The sequence below is a fragment of the Cyclopterus lumpus genome, chromosome 1 (genome assembly GCF_009769545.1).
Source record: "Cyclopterus lumpus isolate fCycLum1 chromosome 1, fCycLum1.pri, whole genome shotgun sequence".
NCBI classification, from domain to species: Eukaryota; Metazoa; Chordata; class Actinopteri; order Perciformes; family Cyclopteridae; genus Cyclopterus; species Cyclopterus lumpus.
This window is the reverse complement of record NC_046966.1, coordinates 25,196,621-25,221,620: the sequence shown is the minus strand read 5'-3', so window position 1 is coordinate 25,221,620 and position 25,000 is coordinate 25,196,621. Positions and strand designations below refer to the sequence as shown.

General features: G+C 44.1%; 1 protein-coding gene across 1 annotated transcript in view; it reads right to left on the bottom strand.

Moving 5' to 3' along the window:
* The window catches only part of LOC117743578 (protein phosphatase 1 regulatory subunit 29-like), a 102,454-nt gene that overhangs the window by 49,114 nt on the left and 28,340 nt on the right, over positions 1–25,000 (bottom strand). The gene's annotated exons all lie outside the window — the stretch shown is intronic.

The window sequence follows — 25,000 nt, the reverse complement described above, 5'->3', positions numbered from 1 at the left end:
GAGGAAAGGAAGGGGGCGGGGCCTGACAAATCAACCTCTGGAGGAAAGGAAGGGGGCGGGGCCTGACACATCAACCTCTGGAGGAAAAGAAGGGGGCGGAGCCTGACACATCAACCTCTTGAGGAAAGGAAGGGGGCGGGGCCTGACGCATCAACCTCTGGAGGAAAGGAAGGGGGCGGGGCCTGACGCATCAACCTCTGGAGGAAAGGAAGGGGGCGGGGCCTGACACATCAACCTCTGGAGGAATAGAAGGGGGCGGAGCCTGACAGTGGAGCAGGAGCAGGAGAGAGAGGCCCTGATTGGTGCGTTTGTCTTTATCAAAGAGAGAGGATACTGATGGGCCGAACACACTGAGAACCAACACACAGTAAACTAGAACTGGACCGCGAGGACGCTCTGGTGCATGAGTGGAAGTGGTGGAAGTGGAGGGAAGTGGAAGGGAAGTGGAAGTGTAAGGGAGGGATGTGGAGGGAAGTGGAAGTGGTGGAAGTGGAGGGAAGTGGAAGGGAAGTGGAAGTGTAAGGGAGGGATGTGGAGGGAAGTGGATGTGGAGGAAGTGGAGGGAAGTGAAAGTGGAGGGAAGTGGAAGTGGAGAGAAGTGGAAGTGGAGGAAAGTGGAGGCGCCGGCATCGTGCTGGAGGTCCCTTACTCCTCCTAAAGAAGCACCATCATGCTGCTCAGCAATGAGCTGCAATGCTCCCAGTATGAATCAATGTAATGGGATCAGTGGGAGGGCGAGAAGAGGCGACACACTCCACTCGTCCTCCCGCTCCGTTCATCTTTAGCGGATTAAGGCTCAAGAGGCTCTAAAGTAGGAGATCGGTCTCGGGTGGATTTGGCCGTCGGTGTTGCGAAAGCAATAAAACATGACGGTCGCTGTCCAGGGTGCTGATTCTACCGGTGAACTGGGAGCCCACTGTACTGCGGTGCACTGGCCTTGTGTCCAGTTGAAACATTTAAAAATACTTTTGTTTCGTGTCAAAAATTCTGTGGAGGAGCTCCGCCCCCCCGTCACTACCCCGGAACGACCCTGGATACCAAGAAGCAGATCAATGAAAAGGAAAGAAATATCCATCTGCTGATCATGAAAAGGATTATTGATCTGTGTTTCAGGGTGTTTTTCCTGATTAATCTCACTAAGTCCATTCAAAGAGAGCCCCCCCAAAGTCCAGTCCCTCATGTCAGGGTGCTGGACCCTCTTTCAGATCTGGTCCTGATGATGGAGGAAGACCAACCTTCACGTCGACTCCTCTGGGCTTGTAGGAAGTCAGGAACTAAATTGCATAAATATAAATATATATATACATAATGTTGTCACTTGGTCTCTACTAGAGGTGGAAGCAGCTTTGGGAGAACATTAATAAATATCACATTGATGTCACATTGACGTTACGTAGAGCTTTAATCCGTCCAAACATTCGTTGACCTTGTTGCTCAGTTCCACCTCCTCAGTCTTGGAGGTCTTTGCATCGAAGTGGACGTTCAGATTGTCTCCTTATTGATGTCGATGCGCTCGGAGACTAATTATGTTTTCAAACAAAGTTCAGCTTCCAGCTGATTGGACGAGCCCACTTTGAGCCCGTTGTTATTAATCTGCGGTTAAGGTCCAATAAACGTCTGTAATGGATTCATGAAACGTGAAAACGTCGTGGAGCAGCTACGTGAACGTGTTTATGTTTATGTTTATGTTGAGATGGATCTCATGAAACGGTGAAGGTCAAAAGAGGAGAAGAAGTTTTGTTAGTTGGGGGAAAAGGAGGTGAAGACCTTTTGGACAGGTAGAGACCTGTCCATCACCTCGTAGCCCCGCCCCAAAGCCTTAATCCATCTCTCACTCAGCTGTCTGCATGCAACAAGTCTGGAAGTGAGATTTCACCGCGAGAAGCATTTTAAAATGTGTTTAATTAAAATGTGTTTTACTAAAATGTGTTTTATTAAAATGTGTTTTACTAAAATGTGATTTATTAAAATGTGTTTAATTAAAATGTGTTTTACTAAAATGTGATTTATTAAAATGTGTTTAATTAAAATGTGTTTTACTAAAATGTGATTTATTAAAATGTGTTTAATTAAAATGTGTTTAATTAAAATGTGTTTTACTAAAATGTGATTTATTAAAATGTGTTTTATTAAAATGTGTTTTACTAAAATGTGATTTATTAAAATATGTTTAATTAAAATGTGTTTAATTAAAATATGTTTAATTAAAATGTGTATAATTAAAATGTGTTTAATTAAAATGTGTTTAATTAAAATGTGTTTTATTAAAATATGTTTAATTAAAATGTGTTTAATTAAAATGTGTTTTATTAAAATGTGTTTTATTAAAATGTGTTTTACTAAAATGTGATTTATTAAAATGTGTTTAATTAAAAGAGTTTGCAAAAAGAAGAACTGACAATGCGACTTTGCCCGTAAACAAGTTAAACAGGTTTTGAGACCGCTAGAAGCCCCCCCACAGAGCCCCCCCAGAGGCCCCACAGAGTCCCCCCAGAGGCCCCACAGAGTCCCCCCAGACTCCACCCCACATGGGTACCATGAGGACTCCAACCGTGTCAGACTCATAACATGCTGAACCCCCCAGTGCTATCGCTATTCACTGAGCCATCAAAACACACACACACACACACACACACACACACTATTTGTATCACTTTGCTGACTTGAAGACCAACTCCTCTGTGATGAAAGGCTGAGACACTGATTGGTTGTCACAGTGTGGCACCTTTTAATAACTGTCGGCCGATATATATATATTTATTGGGAATGGGAAAGTCGTCACGAAGTTGTCACGAAGCAAAAAACCAGCTGTGACCACGAACAAGCCGCTGACCTTGAGAAGATTTGAAAAGAAGCTTCAAATCATTCAATTCCATCTGGTAAGATCTTAAATGGACTTTTTTATTTCATTTTAAACACATTTTAACAGATCTTCAAGACTACCTATTCTGTTTTCTCTATTTAATTTATAATAGTAAAATGTACTCAGACAATGAATTAACAGATTAGTTTAGTATGGTTAAAAGCTGTATTCTCTCTCCTGACCACCAGGGGGCGACTCCTCTGGTTGTATAGAAGTCTATGCTTCATGTGTTAAAGCTGCATTCTCTCTCCTGACCACCAGGGGGCGACTCCTCTGGTTGTATAGAAGTCTATATAAATGTGTTAAAGCTGCATTCTCTCTACTGACCACCAGAGGGCGACTCCTCTGGTTGTATATAAGTCTATGCTTCATGTGTTAAAGCTGCATTCTCTCTACTGACCACCAGAGGGCGACTCCTCTGGTTGTATAGAAGTCTATGCTTCATGTGTTAAAGCTGCATTCTCTCTACTGACCACCAGGGGGCGACTCCTCTGGTTGTATATAAGTCTATGCTTCATGTGTTAAAGCTGCATTCTCTCTCCTGACCACCAGGGGGCGACTCCTCTGGTTGTATATAAGTCTATGCTTCATGTGTTAAAGCTGCATTCTCTCTCCTGACCACCAGGGGGCGACTCCTCTGGTTGTATAGAAGTCTATGCTTCAGGTGTTAAAGCTGCATTCTCTCTCCTGACCACCAGGGCGCGACTCTGGTTGTATAGAAGTCTATGCTTCATGTGTTAAAGCTGCATTCTCTCTCCTGACCACCAGGGGGCGACTCCTCTGGTTGTATAGAAGTCTATGCTTCATGTGTTAAAGCTGAAACAGGAAAATGTTTCCTCACCAAAGTGATCGTTAAGTTATTGAAGATGCGCGTATTGATATCGTGGTGTTGTAGAGTAGCACAATTACAACCAATGGGACGGTTGTTGGGCCGCATTGATACACTTAGAACAATTTTAACCTATATGTACGTCTACATGATTATTAAGTGTAATTTATTAAGGGATCAAAGTGACGGAATATATACAAAACACACGGAACAACTGACTGATTGCAAAATTATATATAATTGTGTTTTTAAAAAGTAAAACCCTCCACGGCTAGCAGCTCTCCACATGTATGATTCATGTCGGAGAACACATTAAATCCCGAACTTCGTGTGACAGGCTGAGTGTCAAGATTAATATAGAGCTGCTGTATATTTCATGAAATATTATATATATCCCCCCCCCCCCCCCCGTCAGCGAGATGAACCATCCAGTGAAATATGGACGTTATCTCTGAGCTCTGAGAACACGACTCAGAGACGGCGACATGAAGGACGGGTTCCTCCGTCTCACGGAACGAGAATAAAAAGAGAACCGAGGCGGGTTCCTCCGTCTCCCACGGAACGACAATAAAAAGAGAACCGAGGCGGGTTCCTCCGTCTCACGGAACAAGAATAAAAAGAGAACCGGGGCGGGTTCCTCCATCTCACGGAACGACAATAAAAAGAGAACCGGGGCGGGTTCCTCCGTCTCACGGAATAAGAATAAAAAGAGAACCGAGGCGGGTTCCTCCGTCTCACGGAATAAGAATTAAAAGAGAACCGAGGCGGGTTCCTCCGTCTCACGGAACAAGAATAAAAAGAGAACCGGGGCGGGTTCCTCCGTCTCTCACGGAACAAGAATAAAAAGAGAACCGAGGCGGGTTCCTCCGTCTCACGGAACGAGAATAAAAAGAGAACCGGGGCGGGTTCCTCCGTCTCACGGAACGAGAATAAAAAGAGAACCGGTGCGGGTTCCTCCGTCTCACGGAACAAGAATAAAAAGAGAACCGGGGCGGGTTCCTCCGTCTCACGGAACAAGAATAAAAAGAGAACCGAGGCGGGTTCCTGGGTTCTCTTTTTATTCTGCAGGATGAACGACGAGGTTTGTCGGCACGACGCTGACGGATCACTCAGAAGAAGTTGTGCTATAAATATGTTCCTCGTCCTCTTCACAGTTTGGTTCTCTGTGACCCGACGAACAGACACATAAAAAAAAAAGGAACCGTCGTGGTTTTACAAAAATAAAAGTACCGGAGGACCCGACAGGTGAGGATCTTAGTCATTAAAAGATGAGGACTTTAAAATCATAAAGAACGTTTCAATGGGCTCCGTCTCCTGTTTCCATACGAATGAACTGCACCCAGACATGTGCATTGAAACAACAACAACAACAAAAACAACAACACTGTTGGTTGAAGTTCATCTCTGAGAATAGATTCTGCACAGTATCGACCAATCGGCATCGAGCAGTACAGTGTTGAGCCTTATCTTTCTTTAATGGTTCTAATTAAACTGTAAACTGGTTGTTTGTGAAACCAGAACCCCCAAAAATATGAAGACAATTATTTGTCACACACACACACACACACACACACACACACACACACACACACACGCACACACACACACACACACACATTTGGATTCTTGAAGACGTGACGTCTCTCTTTGTTTTTGTAAGTTATGAATTACTGAATTAAAGGAAAAGGGGAGAACTTCTGAAGATCCTCAATAATCGTGGGAATGCTTCTTCTTCGTGGGAACACGAGTCATCGTTTCATATTTTCACCAGATTACATATATGTGCACTTTCCATAACAGGAATGAATTATTAGCAATTATAAGCAACTTGCTTTTGTGCTGGTGGACAAAATGCTAATGTGGACAATATGCTAATGCTAATGTGCTGGTGGACAATATGCTAATGTTCTGTAATTTAGTCCATAGTTAGAATAGATTTATATTATTATTTGATATATTGTCTTGGTTCACGTCCGACGTCGTCAGTACGAGTCAGAGCCGTGACTCTAAAGACCGGAACTTTTCTTTTAGGGTCTCAAACCCAGAGGACGAGGTTCTAGAAATCTGGTTGAGGTCAAACGTTCTCCAGCCTGGTCTGCTACAAGTGACAACACAAGAGGAGGTCTGAGGGGGTCTAAGAGGAGGTCTGAGGAGGACTAAGAGGAGGTCTGAGGAGGACTAAGAGAAGGTCTGAGGAGGTCTAAGAGGAGGTCTGAGGAGGACTAAGAGGAGGACTAAGAGGAGGTCTGAGGACGACTAAGAGAAGGTCTGAGGAGGTCTGAGGAGGACTAAGAGGAGGTCTGAGGAGGACTAAGAGAAGGTCTGAGGAGGTATAAGAGGATGAATAAGAGGAGCTCTAAGAGGAGGTCTGAGAGGAGGTCTAAGAGGAGGTCTGATCAGGTCTAAGAGGAGGTCTGATCAGGTCTAAGAGGAGGTCTAAGAGGAGGTTGGGTGCTGGACGGGTGGAACAGATTCTGGCTATTACAAGTGTACATAGTTTCTGTTTTTACCAACAATGTGGAATTACAGTAGACCCCCCCCCCCCCCCCCCCCCAAGGACCCTGTTGCATCATAACTTCCCTTCACCTTCTATATTTATATATTTATGCCCCTTGTAGAAACATAACAGGAGAAACGTGAAACCTTGAGCTGCTGGTTTGAGGGACCGAGCAGGTGTGGCATGGACTGATGCCTCCAGAGGGACCACGAGAGAACCCATTGGCTCATCCATGATCACTGACATTGACCTAGTGTGTGTGTGTGTGTGTGTACAGTCGATGCCTCTCCTCTCACTAATCAATGTCTCAAGCGCCGTATTGGTCACTGTATGGATAGTATAGTTACTGTGTAGATAGCATAGTTAGTATAGTTTACTGTATAGTATAGTTACTGTGTAGATAGCATAGCTAGTATAGTTTACTGTATAGATAGTATAGTTACTGTGTAGATAGCATAGTTAGTATAGTTACTGTATAGATAGTATAGTTACTGTATAGATAGTATAGTTAGTATAGTTACCGTATAGTTAGTATAGTTACTGTATAGATAGTATAGTTACTGCATAGATAGCATAGTTAGTATAGTTACTGTATAGATACTATAGTTAGTATAGTGTACTGTATAATAGATAGTATAGTTAGTATAGTTTACTGTATTGATAGTATAGCTACTGTATAGATAGCATAGTTAGTATAGTGTACTGTATAATAGATAGTATAGTTAGTATAGTTTACTGTATAATAGATAGTATAGTTACTGTATTGATAGTACAGTTAGTATAGTTTACTGTATAGATAGTATAGTTAGTATAGCTACTGTATAGATAGCATAGTTAGTATAGTGTACTGTATAATAGATAGTATAGTTAGTATACTGTATTGATAGTACAGTTAGTATAGTTTACTGTATAGATAGTATAGTTAGTATAGTTTACTGTATAGAGAATATAGTTAGTATAGTTACTGTATAGATAGTATAGTTACTGTATAGAGAGTATAGTTAGTATAGTTACTGTATAGTTAGTATAGTAACTGTATAGATAGTATAGTTAGTATAGTTACTGTATAAATAGTATAGTTAGTATAGTAACTGTATGGATAGTATAGTTACTGTATAGGTAGTATAGTTAGTATAGTTTACTGTATAGATAGTATAGTTAGTATAGTTACTGTATAGGTAGTATAGTTAGTATAGTTTACTGTATAGATAGTATAGTTAGTATAGTTACTGTAAAGGTAGTATAGTTAGTATAGTTTACTGTATAGATAGTATAGTTAGTATAGTTTACTGTATAGGTAGTATAGTTAGTATAGTTACTGTATAGGTAGCATAGTTAACTGTATAGATATAATAGTTACTGTATAGGTAGTATAGTTAGTATAGTTTACTGTATTGATAGTATAGTTAGTATAGTTACTGTATAGATAGTATAGTTAGTATAGTTTACTGTACAGGTAGTATAGTTAGTATAGTTACTGTATAGATAGCATAGTTAGTATAGTTTACTGTATAGATAGTATAGTTAGTATAGTAACTGTATAGATAGTATAGTTACTGTATAGGTAGTATAGTTTACTGTATAGATAGTATAGTTAGTATAGTTTACTGTATAGATAGTATAGTTAGTATTGTTACTGTATAGTTAGTATAGTAACTGTATAGATAGTATAGTTACTGTATAGATAGTATAGTTAGTATAGTAACTGTATAGATAGTATAGTTAGTATAGTTTACTGTATAGATAGTATAGTTAGTATAGTTACTGTATAGTTAGTATAGTTTACTGTATAGATAGTATAGTTACTGTATAGATAGTATAGTTAGTATAGTTTACTGTATAGATAGTATAGTTAGTATAGTAACTGTATAGATAGTATAGTTAGTATAGTTTACTGTATAGATAGTATAGTTAGTATAGTTACTGTATAGTTAGTATAGTTTACTGTATAGATAGTATAGTTACTGTATAGATAGTATAGTTAGTATAGTTTACTGTATAGATAGTATAGTTAGTATAGTTACTGTATAGATAGTATAGTTAGTATAGTTTACTGTACAGGTAGTATAGTTAGTATAGTTACTGTATAGGTAGTATAGTTAGTATAGTTACTGTATAGATAGTATAGTTAGTATAGTTTACTGTATAGATAGTATAGTTAGTATAGTTACTGTATAGATAGTATAGTTAGTATAGTTTACTGTACAGGTAGTATAGTTAGTATAGTTACTGTATAGATAGCATAGTTAGTATAGTTTACTGTATAGATAGTATAGTTAGTATAGTAACTGTATAGATAGTATAGTTACTGTATAGGTAGTATAGTTTACTGTATAGATAGTATAGTTAGTATAGTTTACTGTATAGATAGTATAGTTAGTATTGTTACTGTATAGTTAGTATAGTAACTGTATAGATAGTATAGTTACTGTATAGATAGTATAGTTAGTATAGTAACTGTATAGATAGTATAGTTAGTATAGTTACTGTATAGGTAGTATAGTTACTGTATAGATAGTATAGTTAGTATAGTTTACTGTATAGGTAGTATAGTTAGTATAGTTTACTGTATAAATAGTATAGTTAGTATAGTTTACTGTATATATAGTATAGTTAGTGTATAGGTAGTATAGTTAGTATAGTTTACTGTATAGATAGTATAGTTAGTATAGTTACTGTATAGATAGTATAGTTAGTATAGTTTACTGTACAGGTAGTATAGTTAGTATAGTTACTGTATAGATAGCATAGTTAGTATAGTTTACTGTATAGATAGTATAGTTAGTATAGTAACTGTATAGATAGTATAGTTACTGTATAGGTAGTATAGTTTACTGTATGGATAGTATAGTTAGTATAGTTTACTGTATAGATAGTATAGTTAGTATTGTTACTGTATAGTTAGTATAGTAACTGTATAGATAGTATAGTTACTGTATAGATAGTATAGTTAGTATAGTAACTGTATAGATAGTATAGTTAGTATAGTTACTGTATAGGTAGTATAGTTTACTGTATAGATAGTATAGTTAGTATAGTTACTGTATAGGTAGTATAGTTAGTATAGTTTACTGTATAGGTAGTATAGTTAGTATAGTTACTGTAAAGGTAGTATAGTTAGTATAGTTTACTGTATAGATAGTATAGTTAGTATAGTTTACTGTATAGATAGTATAGTTACTGTATAGGTAGTATAGTTAGTATAGTTTACTGTATTGATAGTATAGTTTACTGTATAGGTAGCATAGTTAGTATAGTTTACTGTATAGATAGTATAGTTAGTATAGTTACTGTATAGGTAGTATAGTTAGTATACTTTACTGTATAGATAGTATAGTTAGTCTAGTTAATTGTATAGATAGTATAGTTAGTATAGTTAGTATAGTTACTGTATAGATAGTATAGTTAGTATAGTTTACTGTATAGATAATATAGTTACTGTATAGGTAGTATAGTTACTGTATAGATAGTATAGTTACTGTATAGTTAGTATAGTTTACTGTATAGATAGTATAGTTACTGTATAGGTAGTTTAGTTAGTATAGTTTACTGTATGGATAGTATAGTTACTGTATAGGTAGTATAGTTAGTATAGTTTACTGTATAGATAGTATAGTTACTGTATAGATAGTATAGTTTACTGTACAGGTAGTATAGTTAGTATAGTTACTGTATAGATAGCATAGTTAGTATAGTTTACTGTATAGATAGTATAGTTACTGTATAGATAGTATAGTTAGTATAGTTTACTGTGTAGATAGTATAGTTAGTATAGCTACTGTATAGATAGCATAGTTAGTATAGTGTACTGTATAGATAGTATAGTTAGTATAGTTTACTGCATAGATGCACAACGTCACCGGGTCTCTGGGGGAACCATGAGGGGTCTTCACGTTCAGGTGCACCCTTTAAATGACCCCTGTAGCCACTGCACCGTCTATTTAAACCCAACATTTACCCTCCTATAATTTTTAGTTTTACATTTCATTGCACATCTTTATCTACTGTAAATATGACGTATTATCACTGATTATCACACGCTTTTAAAACTAGAATGTACCCATTTATTTCAAATTCTTCCACATAATTCGGGTCCAATGTTTGTCTTTCGCCTCCATGAAAGAGAAATAAGGTGAAGCATGGCGGTGGAAGGTGATCCCCGTTGAGCGACAGGGGAAGACAGACGGTTCCTTTTTAAGGGCCCCATCAATCACTTCCTGATGGGCTGGTTGCAGAGTGACCTATTGCTGAATCCCTCATGACAACCCACTCTGCTGACACACATCTGGCCTTGAAGCGAGCAGCCGATTGGCTTACGGGACCGTAACTCGAGTTCAGGTGAACTCACATGTCGATGCTTTGGGCTTCAGGAGAAGTTCAGGATGACATTTTGATTTTGATTCAAGGGTCTCGGGTCGATGTTTCAGCCCCGGGCGGAGTCTGACCCACACGGGTCAGCACTCAGTTACTGGAGGGTCTTGACAATGGATTCAAGACAATGGGTCTTGAGGAATAATCATGTGTTAAGCACAAAGTGTCAACACTATATTAATCTCCCAGTTTGGGAAAGTGAAGACAATGCTGACGGCTCCGAGGTGATTGACAGGTTGCTACCACGCCGTCTCCTGTCTGGGTGTTTCACATTGTGTGTTGTTGAAACCTCACTTCAGGAGGGGGTGATGGATGACATCACAGTGACAATTTATATACAGTCTATGTTTAGACCAAACCAAAAATGCATCATACCGGCTGTGGTGTGTGTGTGCGCGTGCGCACACACACACACACACACACACACACACACACACACACACACACACACACACACACACACACACACACACACACACACACACACACACACACACACACACACACACACACACACACACACACACACACACACACACACACACACACACACACACACAGCCACAGCCCTGAGCTCCATCTGGACCTAGAGGACAAAGGACAATCTGTCTGGTGACGTCAAAAGGAACGGCGGCGCTGCTGGAGGTTAAATCTGTTTACAGGTATTTTAAATAATATATTCACCACCTGTCAGAGCGGAGGGGGGGGGGGGGGGGGGAAACCAAGGTCACACTGGGAGGAGAGAGGGAACGACTTCAAGGAAACGAGGAGTGAGGGAGCGACGTGAAGGAAACGAGGAGAGAGGAAGCGACGTCAAGGAAACGAGGAGTGAGGGAGCGACGTGAAGGAAACGAGGAGTGAGGGAGCAACGTGAAGGAAACTAGGAGTGAGGGAGCAACGTGAAGGAAACGAGGAGAGAGGAAGTGACGTCAAGGAAACGAGGAGTGAGGGAGCGACGTGAAGGAAACGAGGAGAGAGGAAGCGACATCAAGGAAACGAGGAGAGAGGGAGCGACATCAAGGAAACGAGGGAGTGAAGAATACCAAGAGCGAGTTTTGAGCAACGTGACGAATGTTTGAGGGGATGAAAAGTGATCAAAAGGAAATGAGGAAAGTCAAATACGCAAGCGAGAGGCGATGGGAGAGTAGAGGAGGAGAGGAGACAGGAGGGATGATGAAAACAGAGGACGAGGAGACGGTGAAGGAGGGGAAGGCGCTGTCGCCCTAATGAGGCGCCGCTTGCTTTATGGACGCGTTCCTGCGTCTCGCAGAAACTTCCCGGAGAGATTATTGGACGCGTCGCACGCTCATAATGATATAAAGCACGCGTGGTAATCAATAGGGGCTCATTTGCATAGTTGCTGCAGGTAATAGCAGAAAAGATGGAGGACGCAGAGTTAAAGAAGGAGTTCATATTCGTCCCAAAGTCCTTCAAAGTATGTTGCGAAGGCCCTGAAAAGAACACGCAATACATTCAGAGGCCATCGACGAATCTAAGGAGCATTACATTGAACTGGAAACCAGGAGACCAGGAGGAGCTTTAAAGACCAGGGTCGACCAGAGCACTCCAACCACTAGAGTCGCCCCCTGGTGGTCAGGAGAGAGAATGCCGCTTTAACACATGAAGCATAGACTTCTATACAACCAGAGGAGTCGCCCCCTGGTGGTCAGGAGAGAGAATGCCGCTTTAACACATGAAGAATAGACTTCTATACAACCAGAGGAGTCGCCCCCTGGTGGTCAGGAGAGAGAATGCCGCTTTAACACATGAAGCATAGACTTCTATACAACCAGAGGAGTCGCCCCCTGGTGGTCAGTAGAGAGAATGCAGCTTTAACACATGAAGCATAAACTTCTATACAACCAGAGGAGTCGCCCCCTGGTGGTCAGTAGAGAGAATGCAGCTTTAACACATGAAGCATAGACTTCTATACAACCAGAGGAGTCGCCCCCTGGTGGTCAGGAGAGATAATGCAGCTTTAACACATGAAGCATAGACTTCTATACAACCAGAGGAGTCATGGCGGTCACCCATTTCAGAAATATGAACAAAGATACATGTGAAAGTTCAGGCTCTAACTTTTAAATTAGCAGAAGTCTCACATCCCAAACTCAAACAAATGATCCGAGCAGCGCTACCGAGAGGCTCCAGTATCCTCACAGTTACACTCTCCTTTATTTTAACATGCCACTCACGTCCAATAAGCCGTCAAAGCGTAGATATTGACTTCATTTGGATAACTTTAATAGAGCGACCGCTGAAGCTTCATATCGGCGTTGGCTAAACGTGAGATTGCATTTCTCACGGAGAAAGAGAAGAGAGCTTCATCACTGAGTTATGACGGAGAACTCTCTCAAAGTGACAGCAAGGGAGGGTTTTATCATGAAAAGACACAAGCTCCCCCCCTTCCTCTCGGTGGAAACATCCCATAGAGGAGTGTTGACTCTCTCCAGTTATTAAAATGAGGATGACAAGGGGCCAGCTATGGTACATTTATCTGTACATTAATACTGTGGCAGCGGGGTGTGGTTAGGCTCAGCTGCAGAGTGGGTGGAGCGGGGGGGGGGGGGGGTGGGGGGGGGGGTTCAGGGAACGGTGTCGTGATGTGTAAATCAGCCTCAGCTGGGATCAATTGTGTGTGTGTGTCTTCCATATAAGAGCAGGAGTAGCTGGAGAGGAGAGTGGGAACGGGTAGCGGATGCCTGGATCGTGCGCTACCAGAAGCGTAACCAGAACAAATAAAAGCTGTTACTGCCCTCACGATTGTGTGTGTTGCCCTCTTTGGTGCCGGCCCGAGACTCAAACGTGTCACAAATACATAACCCGGAGAAAAGACTCAAGAGAGAGAGAGAGAGAGTTCATTATGTTTTTAATAAAGATTTGAACATTTCCATCAACTTTCTGTTAACGTCATCAAGGCAACGAGAGCTTTGATGCGTGAAAAGGAGGCGCAACAGCTGCTTGATGCACCTCCTTCCTTTTTCTTTAGAAATGAAGCCATTTTTTTTTACTTCAACTCTTAAAGGAAACAACAGAGGAAGGAAGTGATGAAGGGAAGCTGCAGCTCCGCTTCTCAGATACTTTATCGTAATATCTCTCTCTTCTCAAATCTTCAGGCGCAAATTGAAACTGTGCCAAAAGGTAGATGACAGACAGATGGAAAGTTATGTAATAAATGCAAGAGGAGGAGGAGGAGAAAGAGTAACTGAGGAGGAAAAGAAAGGGAGGAAATGGGACAGGAAATGAAACGGTGGCAAAATGATGAAATAGTCATGAGTCTTATTTTTGCGACTTGAACGACTCCAAAAAAATTCCATGTGTGGATGAAATATTAAAATGGAAAAAGAGATGAATCCCTGTTCCTCTCTCCACCTCTTTTCTTCCCCTCCTTTATCTCAGAGATGCTCGACAGGAGAGGGAGGGAGAAGATGAGGAGGGAAGTGAGGGATGACGAGAGAGTGGGAGAGAGAGAGGATAGAGAGGGAGAGGATGGAGAGAAATATAGAGGATGGAATGAAATATAGAGGATGGAGAGAAATATAGAGGATGGAATGAAATATAGAGGATGGAGAGAAATATAGAGGATGGAATGAAATATAGAGGATGGAGAGGGAGAGGATGGACAGAAATATAGAGGATGGAATGAAATATAGAGGATGGAGAGAAATATAGAGGATGGAATGAAATATAGAGGATGGAGAGAAATATAGAGGATGGAATGAAATATAGAGGATGGAGAGAAAAATAGAGGATGGAGAGATCTATAGAGGATGGAAAGAACTATAGAGGATGGAGAGAAAAATAGAGGATGGAGAGATCTATAGAGGATGGAAAGAACTATAGAGGATGGAGTCATTAAAAGTGGGCGAGTCATCCATGAAGGAGCCATTACAGACCTCTTTCTCTCTCTCACTCGTGGGGCTTATCGGTGCTTCATATGCATGCACACACACACACACACACACACACACACACACACACACACACACACACACACACACACACACACACACACACACACACACACACACACACACACACACACACACACACACACACACACACACACACACACACACACACACACACACACACACACACACACACACACACACACCTGTTGAGGTGAGAACATGACGTCCTCACTTTAAAGTTCTCCCTTCACAGCCTTTAGAGAAGCAACAGAGGAAGTTCTGACCCCACTGAGATGAAAAAAACCAACAGGGCGACGGCCCACAAGATTGGCCCCTCCCCCTGAAAAGGGGGCGTGGCGATGAGAGCCATGAATACGGAGCCTTCAAGCCCGAGGCGTTACGCAACACTTTGTTAACTTGGAGTTCCCCCTTTAAAAGTAAGAAATTCGTAGATGGCAAAAGACGTACGTGTGTGTGTGTGTGTGTGTGTGTGTGTGTGTGTGTGTGTGTGTGTGTGTGTGCATGTGTGTGTGTGTGTGCATGTGTGTGTGGCTGGTTTGCGCTGTAATGAATGTAGTTAAAGTGTTCTGGCATCTTTGGAACATCAGTTGCTCATTAACTTTGTGGTCCCATGCAGCTCTAGTGAGATGGAGGGAATCCATTAAACACACACACACACGCACACACACACACACACACACGCACACACACACTAGGAAGCGTGCTGGGAATGAAAACGCTCTCAAACAAACACACACGACGATCGGAAATAACACGCACACAAATAAATCACACCCAGTCTGGCGTACAGTCAGAATTACACATTTCTCAGCAGCAGAAAGCATGCAGGGAATACACACACACACACACACACACACACACACACACACACACACACACACACACACACACACACACACGATGTAAGGTCTCTATTACGTCGCAGCCGTCTCATCTAATCCGGTTAGTCGAGTCACAGCCGAGGTGTCTTTCTTTCTAAAGGCCCTGAAGGCACCGAGCCACCGGGGCTTTGGTTCCTCTGAGCTGTGGCTCAAGGCGAGTCATGACAGCTCTGAGGAATACCCATATATATATATATATATATATATATATATATATATATATATATATATATATATATATATATATATATATATATATATATATATATACACACACACACAACAAACGTGGCGAGGAACACAACAAACGTGGCGAGGAACACAACAAACGTTACGAGGAACACAACAAACGTTACGAGCAACACAACAAACGTGACGAGGAACACAACAAACGTGACGAGGAACACAACAAACGTTGCGAGGAACACAACAAACGTTGCGAGCAACACAACAAACGTTACGAGGAACACAACAAACGTGGCGAGGAACACAACAAACGTGGCGAGGAACACAACAAACGTGGCGAGGAACACAACAAACGTAACGAGGAACACAACAAACGTAACGAGGAACACAACAAACGTGACGAGGAACACAACAAACGTGGCGAGGAACACAACAAACGTGGCGAGGAACACAACAAACGTGGCGAGGAACACAACAAACGTAACGAGGAACACAACAAACGTAACGAGGAACACAATAAACGTGGCGAGGAACACAACAAACGTGGCGAGGAACACAACAAACGTGGCGAGGAACACAACAAACGTAACGAGGAACACAACAAACGTAACGAGGAACACAATAAACGTGGCGAGGAACACAACAAACGTAACGAGGAACACAACAAACGTGACGAGGAACACAACAAACGTAACGAGGAACACAACAAACGTAACGAGGAACACAACAAACGTGACGAGGAACACAACAAACGTAACGAGGAACACAACAAACGTGACGAGGAACACAACAAACGTAACGAGGAACACAACAAACGTGGCGAGGAACACAACAAATGTGGCGAGGAACACAACAAACGTGACGAGGAACACAACAAACGTAACGAGGAACACAACAAACGTGGCGAGGAACACAACAAACGTAACGAGGAACACAACAAACGTGACGAGGAAAACAACAAACGTGGCGAGGAACACAACAAACGTGACGAGGAACACAACAAACGTAACGAGGAACACAACAAACGTGGCGAGGAACACAACAAACGTGACGAGGAACACAACAAACGTTGTGAGGAACACAACAAACGTGACGAGGAACACAACAAACGTGACGAGGAACACAACAAACGTAACGAGGAACACAACAAACGTTACGAGGAACACAACAAACGTAACGAGGAACACAACAAACGTGACGAGGAACACAACAAACGTTGTGAGGAACAGAACAAACGTGACGAGGAACACAACAAACGTAACGAGGAACACAACAAACGTTACGAGCAACACAACAAACGTGGCGAGGAACACAACAAACGTAACGAGGAACACAACAAACGTGACGAGGAACACAACAAACGTGACGAGGAACACAACAAACGTGGCGAGGAACACAACAAACGTGACGAGGAACACAAACCCTTTTTGTTGTTTATGTTAATACTTTTATTGTTTCCCCATAAAAAGCTCATAAAACATAATCAATGTGTTTTTTATCGCTGCCATGAGACGCTGACGGCTACTTCCTGTTTAATATTTTAGCTCCTCCCACTCTTGTGTGTATTTCCGTATCACATGAATTATGAACGCTCCTTTGTGCTATTGACAAACATGTGACTCCTTTGTGTTGTTGCTTTTGTTGTGAGCCGGTCATATAAACATGGAGGCTCTGGTGGAGAATAGAGGGGGGGGGGGGGGGGGGAAGAGACAACAAAAGGCTCAGCGCAGAGAACCAGCGTCGCAAGAACCTGCATCACAAGAACCGGCATCACAAGAACCTGCATCACAAGAACCGGCATCACAAGAACCTGCATCACAAGAACCGGCATCACAAGAACCTGCATCACAAGAACCGGCATCACAAGAACCGGCATCACAAGAACCTGCATCACAAGAACCGGCATCACAAGAACCTGCATCACAAGAACCGGCATCACAAGAACCTGCATCACAAGAACCGGCATCACAAGAACCGGCATCACAAGAACCGGCATCACAAGAACCTGCATCACAAGAACCGGCATCACAAGAACCGGCATCACAAGAACCGGTACACGTGAGAGGAATCGTGAGTTAGAGCCGATAGATTGAAGACACAGGGGGGGAGGAGGAAGAGGAGGAAGAGGAAGAAGAAGAGGAAGTTGAAGAACCCCCACACGGAGACTGATTTCACAGCCGCTGCACACGCACACGCACACGCACACGCACACGCACACGCACACGCACACGCACACTTCACGACCTGTTGTCAACTCGTCACACCAGGAGTGATGACATCATCGAGGTGAAAAGGAGCGTTGTTGATCTCACCGCTGTCTGTTTCCCTGCAGTGACGCGACGCGTCCGGATCCAGAGCTCCGTTTCTGGTGCGGGGGGAGAGGGACGCGGCTGCCAATCAAACGCGATACGGCCACGCCCACACGGCCCAGACGTGCAATTTGGCAGCATTGAAAACACCTGTTGGGGGGGCGTGGTCATCCTGGATCCAGGTGCAGGATGAGTCTTAAATATGTTTTAAAGACACTTTTGATTTCTGCCGCTGCTCTCTTGATATTAAAATATCAATGCAGAACACAGAAAACTAATGAGCACCAATCACAGCGTGTCCTGACCCCCCCACCTCCCCCTTACAGGTGCACTCTGTCACCATGGTTACGCCATCAAACCCATTTCCCCTCGCCGTTTCTTTAATGTTCCATGTTCCATGTTCTATGTTCTATGTTCTCCGAGGGGACACACAAGAGAATCCGACCTCGCTCTTCAACCGGAGCCTCAATAAAACATTTTATTCTTTATATTTGTAAAGTGTTTCCCTGGAAACACACCGCTAACACAGGCAGTTCACTGCTCTGCAAAGTGAGGGGGGGGGGGAGGAGGAGGAGGAGGAAGGGGAGGAGGAGGAGGAGAGGAGGAGGAAGGGGAGGAGGAGGAGGAGGAGGAAGGGGAGGAGGAGGAGGAGGAGGAGGAGGAAGAGGGTCGCGTTGCGCAACTTTGCAACACTTTTCAGCAGCTTTTTTCGACTTCACACTCTCTCTCTCTCTCTCTGTATATAAATATATATATATATATAAATATATATATATATATATATATATGTACATATATATATATATGTATATATATATATATATATATATATATATATATATATATATATATATATATATATATACATACATACCTCAGCTTGGGAGTTTCCTCTCTCTGATCCGCTCTGACAGCAGAAATGGATTTTTCTGCCGACTCGGCACTTCCCTCAAACTCACTTTGACATATTTCTGTCAGCGTTTCCCAAATCCTCCGATTATTAGGATCCATCATTAAAAAAAGAGAAATATCGTGATCTTCTTGACCTGCTCGTCAGCGGGATAGCTCACTTTGAATGTCATGTGACAGTCGATGTGACACTCAAACACAAAGTCACGTGTTTCTGGATATGAATATCATAAAAATATCATTTCCTTTTTTAATTTGGGGATGTCGCAACACCAGAAGTGGAGTCTTCAAACACCTAGAAAACAAACAATAGAGCTCATGTACTTCTTTTGCTCGTTTTTTGATGACCCACTCTGTGCGTTCCCATCAGCTCTGCTAAAGACAAACACCTCTGCCATCTCTCTATTAACATCTCTCCATTAATCACCAAGATCATAAACCACTCCCTCCTGGCCGGCCATATCCCATCTGCACCCTGGATCCAGAAGTTTCCTCCAACTACAGGTCCATTTCAAATCTTCCATTTCTGTCCAAAGTTCAACAACTTCACGATCACCTCAAAGACAATAACCTGTTTGAGAAGTGTCAGTCTGGTTTCCGGCCTGAAACAGCCTTGGTCAGGGTCACCAATGACCTCATGATGGCAGCAGATACCGGTTCCCCATCTCTACTCGTCCTCCTGGACCTAACAGCTGCTTTGGATCACCTGTATCACCTTCTCTGGTCCAAACGTCCCTCTTTCCACATCTGTCACCAACCTAGGTGTTAAAATGGAGATGATGACACCCACATCAAACACCTCCAGGACAGCTTTCTATCAGCTCAGGAACATCGGCCAACTCTGAAACCATTACTCCCCATCCCACTCAGAGTTGACCTCCTCTTTCACCCTCCAGACCTCCTCATTCACCCTCCAGACCTCCTCTTTCAGCCTCCAGACCTCCTCTTTCAGCCTCCAGACCTCCTCTTTCACCCTCCAGACCTCCTCATTCACCCTCCAGACCTCCTCTTTCACCCTCCAGACCTCCTCATTCAGCCTCCAGACCTCCTCATTCAGCCTCCAGACCTCCTCATTCAGCCTCCAGACCTCCTCATTCAGCCTCCAGACCTCCTCTTTCACCCTCCAGACCTCCTCATTCAGCCTCCAGACCTCCTCTTTCAGCCTCCAGACCTCCTCTTTCACCCTCCAGACCTCATCTTTCAGCCTCCAGACCTCATCATTCAGCCTCCAGACCTCCTCTTTCAGCCTCCAGACCTCCTCTTTCACCCTCCAGACCTCCTCATTCAGCCTCCAGACCTCCTCTTTCACCCTCCAGACCTCCTCTTTCACCCTCCAGACCTCCTCATTCAGCCTCCAGACCTCCTCTTTCAGCCTCCAGACCTCCTCTTTCACCCTCCAGACCTCCTCATTCAGCCTCCAGACCTCCTCTTTCAGCCTCCAGACCTCCTCTTTCACCCTCCAGACCTCATCTTTCAGCCTCCAGACCTCCTCTTTCAGCCTCCAGACCTCCTCTTTCACCCTCCAGACCTCCTCATTCAGCCTCCAGACCTCCTCTTTCACCCTCCAGACCTCCTCTTTCACCCTCCAGACCTCCTCATTCAGCCTCCAGACCTCCTCTTTCACCCTACAGACCTCCTCTTTCAGCCTCCAGACCTCCTCATTCAGCCTCCAGACCTCCTCTTTCAGCCTCCAGACCTCCTCATTCAGCCTCCAGACCTCCTCATTCACCCTCCAGACCTCCTCTTTCAGCCTCCAGACCTCCTCATTCAGCCTCCAGACCTCCTCATTCACCCTCCAGACCTCCTCTTTCACCCTCCAGACCTCCTCATTCAGCCTCCAGACCTCCTCTTTCAGCCTCCAGACCTCCTCATTCAGCCTCCAGACCTCCTCTTTCACCCTCCAGACCTCCTCATTCAGCCTCCAGACCTCCTCTTTCACCCTCCAGACCTCCTCATTCAGCCTCCAGACCTCCTCTTTCACCCTCCAGACCTCCTCATTCAGCCTCCAGACCTCCTCTTTCAGCCTCCAGACCTCCTCATTCACCCTCCAGACCTCCTCTTTCACCCTCCAGACCTCCTCTTTCAGCCTCCAGACCTCATCATTCACCCTCCAGACCTCCTCTTTCACCCTCCAGACCTCCTCTTTCAGCCTCCAGACCTCCTCATTCAGCCTCCAGACCTCCTCTTTCAGCCTCCAGACCTCCTCATTCAGCCTCCAGACCTCCTCTTTCACCCTCCAGACCTCCTCATTCAGCCTCCAGACCTCCTCTTTCACCCTCCAGACCTCCTCATTCAGCCTCCAGACCTCCTCTTTCACCCTCCAGACCTCCTCATTCAGCCTCCAGACCTCCTCTTTCAGCCTCCAGACCTCCTCATTCACCCTCCAGACCTCCTCTTTCACCCTCCAGACCTCCTCTTTCAGCCTCCAGACCTCATCATTCACCCTCCAGACCTCCTCTTTCACCCTCCAGACCTCCTCATTCAGCCTCCAGACCTCCTCATTCAGCCTCCAGACCTCCTCTTTCAGCCTCCAGACCTCCTCATTCAGCCTCCAGACCTCCTCTTTCACCCTCCAGACCTCCTCATTCAGCCTCCAGACCTCCTCTTTCACCCTCCAGACCTCCTCATTCAGCCTCCAGACCTCCTCTTTCAGCCTCCAGACCTCCTCATTCACCCTCCAGACCTCCTCTTTCACCCTCCAGACCTCCTCTTTCAGCCTCCAGACCTCATCATTCACCCTCCAGACCTCCTCTTTCACCCTCCAGACCTCCTCTTTCAGCCTCCAGACCTCCTCATTCAGCCTCCAGACCTCCTCTTTCAGCCTCCAGACCTCCTCATTCAGCCTCCAGACCTCCTCATTCACCCTCCAGACCTCCTCATTCACCCTCCAGACCTCCTCATTCACCTCCTCTTTCACCCTCCAGACCTCCTCTTTCACCCTCCAGACCTCCTCTTTCACCTCCTCTTTCACCCTCCAGACCTCCTCATTCACCCTCCAGACCTCCTCATTCACCTCCTCTTTCACCCTCCAGACCTCCTCATTCACCCTCCAGACCTCCTCATTCACCCTCCAGACCTCCTCATTCACCTCCTCTTTCACCCTCCAGACCTCCTCATTCACCCTCCAGACCTCCTCATTCACCCTCCAGACCTCCTCATTCACCCTCCAGACCTCCTCATTCACCTCCTCTTTCACCCTCCAGACCTCCTCATTCACCCTCCAGACCTCCTCATTCACCCTCCAGACCTCCTCTTTCACCCTCCAGACCTCCTCATTCACCTCCTCTTTCACCCTCCAGACCTCCTCATTCACCCTCCAGACCTCCTCATTCACCCTCCAGACCTCCTCTTTCACCCCAGAACCTTGCTCCGCACTATGGGCGATCGGGCCTTTTCCTCTGCAGCTCCGAGGTGTGGAACCCCCCCCCCCCCCCCGACCATCTGAGGGCCCCACAGACTGCAGAGGACTTTAAACGTGACCTGAAAACCCTTTTTAAGAAAGCTTACTGCTAAAATATCCTCTATAGGCTCTGCTTTTAAATTATTTTAAATTTATCTTAAAATGTTCTTGTTTTAACTTTCTGCTCTGTAGCACTTTGAGATTGCTAAATATAAAGTGCAATACAAATAGAATTTATTATTATTATTATTATTATTATTATTATTATTATTACCGACGACACTTTCATGAATGGGATCTCGGGGGAAAATGTCTGCGTATTAAAAATAAAAGCTATTGATGCAGTTTTTTTTTGTATCTCTCCTCATTATTGGAGGTGCAGAGCACTAGAGCTGATTATGAAGACAAATGAGATCAGACCTGATATTGTAACATACTTAATTACTAATAACTGTGGGCCAAAAGGACATCCCTACAATTCAAATATACATATATATATATATATATATATATATATATATATATATATATATATATGTATATACTGTATATATGTATATATTATAAATAAGAAGCCTCAGAAGACAATTCTGTTTGATGTAATAAAAGTTACGGAGAGGAGGAGAGACACCGACAGGGGAAGAGAGGATGAAGAGGAAGACAAAAACAAGACGGGTGAGAGTGCGTGGGAGAGGCAGAGCGCTGGTCTTAAGGGGGCTAAACATTCACAGGAGACGGATTATGGGATGGAGCGTGGTGGAGGGAGGAAGGGGGGGAGGGATGGAGAGGGGGGGAAGAACAACTGTAAACTGCCTGGAGGGGGGAACGGATGAGCGACGTGCTGGGGGAACCAGAGGAAACCCTCTGGTTCCCCCAGCACGTCGCTACAATGTAACCAGGGACCAGAACCGGCCTGTTAGAACCGGACCACGAGCGTCCCTCGAGTCCCTGCAGGGAAACCATGAGTACTTTATTTCCTTTATACAAGCCCTGGGCAAGTCATAAATGTATTATAAGGAAACAAAGGGTGAATATTCTGTAAACTATTTGATTTGGCTGAAAAATATGACACAATAATACACTGAGCCGCGACCTCAACCACTGAGCTACGACCTCTACCACTGAGCTACGACCTCTACCACTGAGCTACGACCTCTACCACTGAGCCACAACCTCTACCACTGAGCCACGACCTCTACCACTGAGCCACGACCTCTACCACTGAGCTACGACCTCTACCCACTGACCTACAACCTCTACCACTGAGCTACGACCTCTACCCACTGACCTACAACCTCTACCACTGAGCTACGACCTCTACCACTGAGCTACGACCTCTACCACTGAGCTACGACCTCTACCACTGAGCCACAACCTCTACCACTGAGCCACGACCTCTACCACTGAGCCACGACCTCTACCACTGAGCTACGACCTCTACCACTGACCTACGACCTCTACCCACTGACCTACAACCTCTACCACTGACCTACGACCTCTACCCACTGACCTACAACCTCTACCACTGAGCTACGACCTCTACCACTGACCTACGACCTCTACCACTGACCTACGACCTCTACCCACTGACCTACAACCTCTACCACTGACCTACGACCTCTACCCACTGACCTACAACCTCTACCACTGAGCTACGACCTCTACCACTGAGCTACGACCTCTACCCACTGAGCTACAACCTCTACCACTGACCTACAACCTACAACCTCTACCACTGACCTACAACCTCTACCACTGACCTACGACCTCTACCACTGAGCTACGACCTCTACCACTGAGCTGCGACCTCTACCACTGAGCTACGACCTCTACCACTGAGCTGCGACCTCTACCACTGAGCTACGACCTCTACCACTGAGCTACGACCTCTACCACTGAGCTGCGACCTCTACCACTGAGCTACGACCTCTACCACTGACCTACAACTTCTACCCACTGAGCTACGACCTCTACCACTGAGCTACGACCTCTACCACTGAGCTATGACCTCTACCACTGAGCTACGACCTCTACCACTGAGCTACGACCTCTACCACTGAGCTGCGACCTCTACCACTGAGCTACGACCTCTACCACTGAGCTACGACCTCTACCACTGAGCTGCGACCTCTACCACTGAGCTACGACCTCTACCACTGAGCTACGACCTCTACCACTGAGCTGCGACCTCTACCACTGAGCTACAACCTCTACCACTGAGCTGCGACCTCTACCCACTGAGCTACAACCTACAACCTCTACCACTGAGCTACAACCTACAACCTCTACCACTGAGCTACGACCTCTACCACTGAGCTACGACCTCTACCACTGAGCCACAACCTCTCATAATAACTCTCAATGCACATATTAAATAAATGTAATAGCGTGGCGTAATGATCTCAATGGGCTTAGTTTAAAATGGGCTTCATCAAATAAACTGAAAGCTGATGCTTCTCTGTAGAATCGACACATTTACTTTAATAATCATCTCCGTGTGGGAGTTCAGTGATCACCTCGCTGCCGAGATATTAATATTTGACTTCCAAACACCAGAAGAACTCGCGGCTTATTGTTTGTCTTATGAATTAGATTTCCTGCCAACGTAGCAATGCTGCGTGGATCAGATGATGTTATGGATCAGAATCGGCTCTGGACGATTAGATGGATTATTTATTATTATTGTTGTAGGCGGTTTAATAACCGTGACTTCTTGGAATGACCTCTAATAAATCAGTCAGCAAGCCAATCCAGAGGTCATCGTTTTAAAGACTTGCTACACACTTATGTTCATTTCAATTTGCATTCGTTAACGCTGTA